The sequence below is a fragment of the Pterocles gutturalis genome, unplaced genomic scaffold (genome assembly GCF_000699245.1).
Source record: "Pterocles gutturalis isolate BGI_N339 unplaced genomic scaffold, ASM69924v1 scaffold52554, whole genome shotgun sequence".
NCBI classification, from domain to species: Eukaryota; Metazoa; Chordata; class Aves; order Pterocliformes; family Pteroclidae; genus Pterocles; species Pterocles gutturalis.
In genome coordinates this window covers 1-7,673 of record NW_010132704.1, presented here as the reverse complement: position 1 = coordinate 7,673, position 7,673 = coordinate 1, and positions in this window count along the sequence as shown.

Here is a 7,673-nt window from a genome sequence, read left to right as displayed (position 1 = left end):
AGTCTTTAAAGCCATCTGTCTCTCACATTCAGTGGAGGTTAAATTTATTCTTTTTTCTTAGACTTTTAAAGACAAAAAGACGAGCAGCTGTCACCTGTATGTATTAAATTATATGTAAATTAATACTATTTTGGTTCCTTAAAACAAATTTTAGAAAAGCAATCTTAACATTTCCAGGGACAATACATTCAACAGCATTCCTGTGCTTTTGCAGTAAAATAACTAGGTGTATTGTTCATAATTGGATTGTGCTTTTTTATTTGTCATATTTTGTAGAGGAGTATAATATAAAATTAATAAACATGCGAGGAAGCATTTTATCCTGTATTAGTTTCCTGGGTTAGAGCCATTTAAAGTGTTTTCCTCTTGTAGATATGCACTAAAGAAAACTTTTGAAGTGGGAATGTTTTTTTTGTTTCAACAGAAAATGTGATTTATATCCCCTAAATTTTGGAATGGCTTCCTGGAAGAATCAGTTTTAAAAGGGGCGCAGGGGTGAATTCCTATAAGAAAGGAATTGTTTGCTTTGAACTAAGCAGGCTTAGTGTAGATATAAGAGAATATGGTTTTTTTTATGGTTTTCTTGACATGCTAGCTTGTTAATTATCTGGTAATTATTGTACCTAATTGGTTTAATCGTACTATTTTGCTTTCTTTTTATGCCTAATACATAGTAATACTGCATCCCATTGGAAGGAAAAAAAAAAGAATAATTTCTGAGCTTTTCTAATATCATTTCACTTCTAATTTTTTAAAAATCAATGAATTCTGGTTTTCACGTTTAATATTAGCCTATAAAATAGGAAAAGCAAAAGAAGACATGTAAACTGTTTTTCAGTAATTGTTTTTCTTCTGTCTGACAGGCAAACCAGTTAGAAGAAAACACTTAAGTTTCAGAAAGCCTGCCTGTGGTGGAAAATGAAGCCTCCGTTGAGAAGGTGCTCTGACAGTTGATGGGCAGAGTCTTGCTCTATGTATCTGCCTGGAACTGTTGGAGGACTCCTGTATTACGCTGTTTGTAGCATGTTGAACAGTTTTATGTGAGGCAAATTGAGAAGATGAAAGAAGTTGATCAAAGCTTCTGAGAAAAGAGGTGACAAATCTGTGCACTAATTTAATGACTTAACAAAAGCATACTTTGGATGTTTGGACTTCTCTCCAGCTTCTTGAAATGAAGTATTAATTTGTTTTACAAAGTGTAATTGCTAGCTTCAGATGAAGCTACAATGTTGTAATTGATGTGTATAATTTAAAATTTAGATGGCCTTATGTATTCAGGCGAGCTGTAATTGTGAAAAGGAACAGCATCCTGGATATGCTAGTTTTCTCTACAGGGTTTTTTCCCTTCTGAATTACAGTATACCTCACAGTGTGAAGAGACCAAGGATTTTTATGGGTTGTTTGCCTTAGTATCTCTAGCATAAGAAACCTGAACAGGAGATCTGAAAGGAAAATAAATGGATTTTATTGTGGGAGTAAGTAATTTTTTAGTACAGTTGTACATTAAAAGACAATTTAAGTTAAAAATAATGCTATATGGGAAAAATTATGTCAGGCCTTTAAGAGATGCATTTAAAGGAGAGGATGACTAACCTTTTAGACAAAGGGTATTAAGTTTTAGGTGTACATGTGGAACTAGAAATCATTGAACATGAGTCATATGTTGTGTAATATATGTAATAATATGTAATCCAATACATTTCACATATGAATTTTAAATTCTTCCAGCGGAGCGGAGGAGTTTGGTTAACAGTTAATGTATATTTACATTGGAATAGATGCATCACAAATGTTGCAATTAATGATGGCCAACACTATTTTGTTATTAAAAAAATGTGTTCAACATCTGTCTTACGAGTGCTGCTTTCTCCAGGATGTTTACCCAGCCTTTTTGAAGAATATTTGTATAATTTTGATTCTGGCCCTTTATCTAATGCATCTGGCACTTAAGCAAGTGTGTGTGCACTTACACGTGCACGTGCACACATAAGCACATGCAGGTTGCTCTGCCTGGATGCCTCACTGAAATCTGTGCTGTGTGTAGGTGTATCAGCCCACATGTGCTTTACAAATGGCCTGATCAGGTCCCCAGGAAGTGAAAATTGAGTGGCAGTCAGAACAACATTTAGGTAATGTTGACATATGGGTGCATGTGTGTTTACTTAACCTCTGGGGCTGAAGCTTGATGACAAACAGCCTATATGATGTGCTGCAGGCTTTTATCTTCTGACCATTTATTTGTTCCTTATTTTTGTAATGCTTCACTTTTGTGAGGATTAGAATCGAGTTTCTGAATTTTCTTTTTGGAATATTATTAATGCCTTCCATTGCATTAACATTTATAACCGTAGTGATGGTGATTATACCTCTTCAAATGTTAATTGGGTCAGCAGGGATATGGTGAAGACCAAATTTTGTTACTGTTTACTTCAATTTTTTTTTTTAGACATAATAAAATTTAAGAAACAGAATGATACAAAGTTGTATTCCCAAAGCAGAGACAGGACTCTAGAACAGGGAGATCATAAAGGTACCATTATGTGGTGGGGGTCTGTTTCTCCCTCTTGCCACATGTTGTACATTTTGAACATGCTTATTTCTGCTTTATTTGACCTGGAATTAAGGAATTCTTTGCCTGAGGTGACTTCTGTGAATTTGGTGGATTGATGGCCAGAAAGCTGAGTGTCCCGAAAAGAAGTTATGATCTTTTCAGCAGGCCCGGCATGACTCATGGTACCTGCAGCTCTTTTTTATGGGCGTAGGCCAGTGTGGAAGCTGGTTTGGTACTTCGTCTCCAAGATGTGAGAGTATGGATGGAAATGCTGATTTCCATTTTTGCTTCTTATATTTTCAATTTTATTTAACACTTTGTTTCACTTTTTACTTTAGATATCCTTGCTGCAGTCTGCTATTGCTGGATAAGAAGATGCTATTTGGAAAAAAAAAAGTGTTTTTCCAGTTAGATGTTTAAAAATAAGGCAATTTTTTGCAGCTTTACTAGAAATATTTTCAGCTGGACTAATGTAATCAGTGCATTATATCTTACAAGGTCCTACAGTTAAGAAGCCAACTGTGTCATTCATCACTGTGTATGTCAGGGCAAATGAGAAAAGGCAGTGGTTTTGACCAAATAGCTGCTTTTTTTGGAGTAGATATCTTCCCTTAAAGCTTTTGACTTTGCAGAATTATAAATTCTTCACTTGGATCAACTATATTTTCCCATTATTTTTAATGAAGACAAAGCAGTTTTGGCTCCCCAAAACTAATAAATGACCTAATGAATGACCTAATAAATTCTTTACTTGGTGTGGGACTATTATCTATTGCTTTCCATTTATCTGTAAAAAGAGCAAAGGGAGCTGAGTTAATTTCAGTGGCTTAATTATACACATTAGGTCACACTCACCATCCTTAAGTATCAATTCTAGCTCTTCCCCTGTGCTTTATTTGTGTGTAGAAATTTTATGATAATGTTGCCTCTGCACTGTTCATCTGTTTCTGTGTTAGAACAATGTCTTCAGTGCTTTAGCACTTAGTTGTGAAATTGCCTTTATTTCTTTCTTTATTTTTAAACTGATTTGAAGTCTTTTAACTTCAGTATTGGAGAAAAATCTGCTTTTTTTCTGGATTTTATCATGTGTCAGCTGCAAATTTAAAGGTTTTTTTTTTTTCTTTTTCTTTTAAAGAAAGAGTTGGCGGCTTTGCACTATCCTTGAATACATCTGTGATATCCATCCGCAGGTTGTCCAGAAAGGAAGTTTGAACTGCTTTCAGTTTTTTCACTCCTTTCTGTGTTTCACCTTTAATGTTACTGTATTTTTCCCTAAGGAGCGCTGGATTTTTTTTTTCTGTCTTAGGTGCTAAGAGTGCTGAGCAGAGGCAAAGCATGAACATTCATTTATGCTGCCTGTTCTACTGCTATTTCCTTGTCACTGGTTTGTCTGAATCTACATTTCCTTGTCTGGCAAATAACCTCTGCTTTATTTTGTCATGTGGTGATAGTGATTACACACCCCCATACCCACACACCGTGTTAAAAATCAGGTCAGGTATAAAGGCAGGGCTTGAGTTCCTTTTTCAGGGAAGTAAACTTTGCCCAGTATTCATGTCAAGCTCATCTCTGATCTTTCTCATTATCCCACTTGATGTTTCATCAAAGCTGCTTCCTCCTTTATTGGAGCACTGTATGTTATTGCTTGAAGTGAAGGCTATGCATTCATTTTTAGAATTTGTCCTTTTTAATCTGAGCAGAGTGAAGTACAAGTAATCCTTTGCTTTGTTGACTAATACTCTTGCAGCTAAGCAGCAGAGAAGGGAGGAGGTGAACTTTTCACACTACCATCTGTAACCAGCTGGTTCTGCTGTGCAGTTTTTAGTTTGCTTGAGGCAACTAACTGTGTCATGTATTACAGCATGCAAGAGATCTGTTCTTTTCCATGCAGTGAGTTAGCAGCAGTTCATTGGAAAGGTCATCTTTTGTTGTATCACTAGAGGAGATGTAAAATTTCCTAGAGATGATTTTTGATAGATGCGATCCTTCCATTAGAGTGACATTTGTGAAAATAGTGGACAGATGTAGAGCTACAGGCAAACTATATGTAAATCTGGGATGATCTTTTCTTGTAGTAGTAGAATTTTTTTTTTACCAAGACTTCCAAATCTGTAAAGAAATGTGTGGGCTATAGTGTGCAGTGGGAGTACTGCTGGTGCCCACCTGAGGAGGGGGGTAGACCACAGTAGCTGGAACGTTTGTGAGGGAAAGGGAATGGGAGTGTGGAATTGGTATTAAATAGTTACAATACTTTCTACACCAGATGAACTCCTCTTCCTCTGGGCAGTCTCCTGGGTTAGGAAAGAAGCTGCCATTGGGATAAATAAACCAGAAAACAAGCATGCTGCAGCGATTTTGGTAGCTTATGAAGGCATAGTATGGCTCTGAGTGGATTGGTCTTACTGTAGATTCTGGCAGCAGTTCAAACAGATCTGAAGCTGCATGGGCTGATGGCTTTTCTTGGCTTTTCACCTACGAAAAGGGGGGGTGTGAAATACTTAAGTGATATCTTCCCATGTAATAGCAATCTAGTCATGCTAGTGACAGGTAAGGCTGAATAGACTGGCTGACTCTTAAGTAACTTTTTCAACAAATTCACTCACTCGTGCTTAAAATTTCTATACTGGGCTTTTGTCTGCCAGGTAGCTGTACTGCCAGCATTCAGCTGGCTGTATTTAAGTGTCCTTGTCATGAAAGGCTCCAGGAAAAACTGATGATTATGTGGTTTTTAAACTCTTTTTTTCAAAGAGGTTTTGTGTGTGCAACATGTCATTTCTTGTTTGTCACAGCCTCAGTTGCATCATTTTCTACCTTCTGCACTTTTTTCCCTGCTATCCTGTCAGCAGTGATGCAGCGGCCTGATGGAGTTCCCATCTCTCTGTACTGTGTGAAGGAAAAGAAAGAGACTGCAGTATATTTCTGGCAAACCTAAGGAAACTAGAATCTGTGTACACAAAGTTACTCAAGATGTCTCCAGGTTGAAAGAAGTGGCCTTTTTTTTTCACCATCCTGTATCTCATGGTTGGTCAGGTTTATAAATGTTGGTGTCACTAGTCAGTGCCAGCTGGTTCTGAACGTTTCTGCAAGAAGTTCGGTACCTTCCACGAGATTTCTGCTGCAGCTCCAGACGTATTTCTTCTGCTTCAAACCCTTATTTAATCCTTATGATAGTGTATGGTGTGTAGTAAGGCTGTGATGTGACAGTTCAGCAGTCTGTCATTGCATTATGTTTGTTTACTTTTATAATTTTATATTTGCTGCCTCTTGGTTTCATGGGAGATACCAGTGATCAGAAATAAAAACACCAAATAGCAATGCTTGACCTAAAGGTACACCCTGCAGTTTAATGCTGTATATTTTGTGTTGTCTGGTTTCTTTTCTTCTGGAAATGTTCCAGTTATTTCTCTGAATTTACACTTTTCCAGGGCTTCTTGTTTTGTATCTGTGTGCCTTGAAATGGGTAAGCCAATGGCTTGAAGTGCTTATGTAAAGAAACTCTCAGCGTGTGCCCAGTTTTACTTGTGCTAAGACCTGCTGATAAACCAGCAGCTATAGCCTCTGTGAGGGGACAGAGTGACCACTCTAACTTGCAGGAGTATGTCCCTGGCTGTATCTGAGAGGATTATTGCCCAGCCTTCCCTTTAACTTGAGGGGGGCTCTCCAGTGTTGAATCCCTAAGCTGCTCTAATGGGATTTGAGGGGTGTTTTCAGTGCTGGGGCTTTCCTGACAGCTTCCCCCTTGGGAGTGGTGACCTGGATGGTGGGGGTCAGAGCTGGAAACCAGCTGTACCTCCCACTACCCTTGTGATGGTCCCGCTCCCTGCCATGGGAGCTGCAGTGGGCTGGGGTCAGCTGCCTGCCAGGCCAGCCTGACCAGGCATCCGCTTACCATTGCTGCTTTGCTCTGCTCTGCCAAATTCCTGATCTTTCCTGAAGATTGCGCGTTTACTTAGCAATTTCTTGGTATTTAGCTCCAGAGAAGGTTACTTCTGCTGTGGTTTGCAGAGTTTGCCCCAGCTGTTGCAGGATCTTTTGAATGTAGAAATGGAAATATTCTTCCTGGAGCAATGCGTATGTGCCCTGTACTGCACTGCCTCAGGGTACAAATTTGCAGTGCCAGCTCAAAAAAACTGTGTAAGGAGCAACTTCTCCATCTCAGGATAGTTGGCTGCTTGAAGAGGTGATCATTCTCCCTGCTCCTCACCTGGAGGTAACTTTTCTCATTTGACTTCATATAGTTCTTAAAAAAAAAAAAAAAAAAAAAGGCACTGATTGAAAAAACCCCAACAGAGGTAAAAATTAGTTTTGGAAATGAAAAGGCAAGGAAAAACATTGACTTATGCAGCAGTTAGTCATCTCTATTGAAGAACGAATCACAGAAAAGTAAAACTGGCAGCAGGAGGACTCCTGCAGTTATGTTCTTAACAAATTGCTGTGTATCCGAATTGCCTATTTATTCTCTTCAATCCTAGCGGCCCACCAGGAAGGATGGAAGATAATTACTAATGACAGATTTTTGTTAAAAGTTAATTTATTGGTGGTGAAACTAATTGCATGTTCCAGGTGTTCGTCAGTTTAGCAAGACAACATTTAACTATCAAATGTTCCAATTACAGTGTGGTTAATTAAACATGATTAAACTGTTGGGTTTACAAACACACAACTAATTATCTGTAATTGCACTGGTTGTGGGCTTATGGTTTGCATCATGTAAAGATATAGGTGATTTTAAAAAACTGCTTCTTGTGAGAGCCTAGCTTATGCTTGTATACCTTAGTGTACAGGTATGGACGGCTTGCTGGGGTTTTAAGCCAGAGGTTTGCTCTGGAAAAGCTGTAGTGAGATACTGAAGTAACAGATGAGTTAAGAACCATAAAAAAGGGAGGGGGGAGAGTGGACCCTGCTCAGAACTTGCAGCTGAACAGTGTAGCTCTGGTGTGAATTGGTAAAAGCTGGAGGTTCTTTGCTATTTGAATTCTGTTACTAAAGCAGAAGTGGAGTTGATACAGGTGGATCAGCGTTCCCCCGGCGCTGCCCCTGCTGCCAGGGGAGGTTTGGTGCGGGGGCAGACCCACACCCTCGGGGAAGAGCTCCGGAGCCCGGCTGGGGCCGGGCGGCGGCC